The 3,551-nt window shown below is 36.3% G+C and overlaps 1 pseudogene; it reads left to right on the top strand.

The window, feature by feature from the left end:
- Positions 1-1,283: 1,283 nt before the first annotated feature.
- LOC119471296 lies at positions 1,284-1,730 on the top strand (annotated as a pseudogene).
- The last annotated feature ends 1,821 nt before the right edge of the window (positions 1,731-3,551 follow it).

The following is a 3,551-nucleotide window of genomic DNA, read 5'->3' as shown; positions in this document are numbered from 1 at the left end:
CTTTTCACATATACCAAGTTCTTTCTATATCCAATGCTCTTGCACAGAATGATTGCATTTTAAATATTGACTCATTAATTATTAAATTTTCCTTTGGAAGTATTTAAACCTGCTGAAGTTTCAGGAAATTCATATTTAAATGTGTGTAAGAAATGCTGCCCAGGACTTTGTTAGACTTAAAGGAGCTCATCCATATTGTCTTTCACACGGTTCTCAACCAAAATAAACATCAATAGTAGCATTTAATTTTTTGGTACTTTGGTTTACTTGTTACATTAATCCAAAATGCTATATTACTATCTCATAAGACTTTACAAGTCCAAGACACTGGTACATTATTATCTATCATTTTGACTCTCATTAACCAGGAATGGGCACTACCACACATAGAAACATCTGTGATTCTAGCTGAGTTGAGAAGCACGTAGAAACCTGGACAAGAGAATAAGAGAATTCTGAAAATTAGTTTCTTATTCTGATAAGGTAGTCAAGAGACAGCTAAGGCAGTTCAGAAAAAAACTGAGAAATTACAGTAAGGAGATTGGGAATGAAAGTCAGACAAGATCTAGTAGGTCACAAAACACTGTCCCCAGCCACATTTGTGATTCCTGTGTTTCTGAACGCAAATGGAAAATGTGCTCGAATGACTCAATGAAGGGGTTTCCTACCAACATCACTGAATTCCTCGTTGCTGGGTTTGAAGTTAGCTCAAATTTGAAGTTTCAGATACTTTAAGAAGTAGAAAAAAATTTGTTATCTTAGCAAACGTCAAATTTTGTGGGGATATGTAAATTCCAGTTTTGCAAAGCTGTAAAAACTTTTCTTTTCTCAGTGTAGTCATTTTATGGCAAGTGCTACTACTGGCTTTCAATGGTACTAAAATGCCATTACAAATGAATGAGGACAGCATCATTTCAAATAATGTGAATATTTCATCAGGATGATGTTGCATGAGATGAGGTTTTCTCAAAGCTTTCTTTTCATCTGCTGAAAAACTAAATATATGTTTCCATTTTTTTGCAACATCTGCAAACTACTTCAATAATTAGATACCCTTTTTTTGATTCTTTAATGTGGGAGATACTTGAAGTTCAGCTGCTGTTAAACAGCACTTTATCTGTCTTGTGTCTGATTGTTCTTGAAAGCACCAAGTTGCCACTGATTCAATAGATGTCTGCTTTCAAAAACTACTGTAGCAGAAAGGCATGGGACTGGGCTGAGTGTTGATGACATGGAGCTACCAGATCAGTCAAAAATGGCAGAGATGAAGGAGGCATCTGAAATGACTTCAGAGCCAGAAGGGAGTGCAGGGAATAATCGTGGTGAACACAGAAGTGACTGATTCCTACTAAGCCATCACCCCCATGGGAGATAGATTATAACAAATGCATAGCTAATGCTACAATATTTGGGAAGATACAGATATAGAGCTAGGCCTTGTGGGGCCCTGGTGTGCACACAGTTGCCATCTAGAATCCAGTAGCAGCCCTGGTGATCCAGTTATTTTATTCCTTAAAGGCATTCCCATCAAAAGTATCATGGGCAATCCCACCACTGTATAGTATGCCAGCCTCTCATACGACTTCATCAGGGAGGCACAGGATACCATGAGTGAAACTGATACCTAGAAGGACCTTACTTTCCTTCAAATGTGCTCTACGAAGAATGAAACTATGCGTGCGCCAGATAAAAGCTATTTCCTGATTATGATTCAGAATCCAAGGGAATAAGTCACTCTTTTGGCTCTTGCATTATTCATTAACTTAATGCTCTCCAAGAATAATAGTTAATTTTGTCAATGGAGTGGCACACGGAAATTGCCTTTAAGCCCACTCAAAACAATACAGTCACACAGGTGGGCTGGCAGCTCTGCCCACCCCACCAAAGGACTCCCTCTGCTGTGTCAATCTGTCCAGGGTTCCTGGGAGGGCATTACATCTTGTTTCTGGGTTTTGGAGGAAGAGTTTGTAAGAAGACCACACCTTCTGACCTTCAGTTCACTTTGTTGCCCTTGGAAAACATTGTTTTTCTTTAACTAAAAATCACTAAAATACTAACAAAAAAGTGTCCATAAAATAGCCTTGAAAAATATATTTAAATAGCTTCCAAACATACATGCAACTCTTAAAATAAACCTGCTATAGACACACACATATATAAACTTGTATAAAGAGAGCAAGTACGGACAATACCCACTTTATTATCCTTGTATCTTATTCTATTGCCCATGTATATACTTTATATCACTTGTGCTGAGAACTTTTAAGACATTAATTTATTGTTTTACATACACACATACATAATACATATATACACACACAGAAGTTTGTTTTTGCATGTATGTTTATATATTATTTATACATATTTGTATACTGATATGGTTTGGATTTGTCTCCACTCAAATTTCATGTCAAATTATAATCTCCAATTTTAGAGCAAGGGCCTGGTGGGAGGTAACTAAATCATGGACGAATTTCCCTTTTGCTGTTTTCATGATACTGACTTCTAATGATATCTGGTTGTTTAAAAGCATAAGTATCTTCTGCTTTGCTCTCTTCCTCCTGCTCCAGCCATGTACAACGTGCCTGCTTCCCCTTCATCTTCCACCATGACTGTAAGTTTCCTGAGGTCTCCCCAGCCATGCTTCCTGTACAGCCTAAGAAACTGTGAGGCAATTAAACTTCTTCTCTTTATAAATTACCCAGTCTCAGGAAGTTATCTATAGCAATGCAAGAATGCACTAATCACATATGCAATTTTTCAAATATATGCCTACAAGTATTTTTCCTTTTATTTAAAAAAGTAACACATCATCAGTTACTTTTTTAGTAAAAAAATATTTTTTACTAAAAAAGTAACTGATTTTACTAAAAAAGTAAAACTGATTTCTGTGCAGTTCAGAAAACATAATGTAAGTTGTTCAAGAACAAAATACTCTTTGGAATATGACTAACCAAAGAGTCCCCGCTGTGAACTTCACTAGCAATGTGTGCCTTGTAAAAAATCACTTAACCTCTTTTAGTCTTATTTTTCTTACTGGAATACAAATAATTACAGAATCTATCAAATATGGTTGTTGAAAGGGTTAAATAAGAGACGATTGTCAGATTACCAGGTAAAATAATAATATTCAATGAATGTTAGCTGTCTAAAAAAATGACTCAATCCCACATTCATTGATAGTTACCATTTTTATTTTGGGATTGATATAACTAAAGCTTTGGATATGAATATAGATATAGTGATATCTATATCTTTGCTTTGCTTTCTCAGATTTTTATATTTGTCTATGTGGCTTCCATTTATCAGAAAGCCAATGGTAGTAGCCATATTTTCTTATTTTCTGTATTCTTTATGCCCTGGTATTTGTAGCCCCTCAGCCTAGGGAGAAGCTGTCCTACCCAGGGCTAGTGAGTTCTTAGAAACAGTAAAGGGCACAGCTGAAGCATGTCTCATCTCTGTAAACCAACCCATCCCAAATCTATAGCCCTAACCACTGACTTACTGAACTCTCACATACCAACTCAGTGTTTCCCTGCTGTGATCCCAGG

This window comes from Cebus imitator, unplaced genomic scaffold, assembly GCF_001604975.1.
Source record: "Cebus imitator isolate Cc_AM_T3 unplaced genomic scaffold, Cebus_imitator-1.0 Scaffold55, whole genome shotgun sequence".
NCBI classification, from domain to species: domain Eukaryota; kingdom Metazoa; phylum Chordata; class Mammalia; order Primates; family Cebidae; genus Cebus; species Cebus imitator.
Note: the sequence above shows the minus strand (reverse complement) of the source record. Positions and strands in the feature narration are given on the sequence as shown.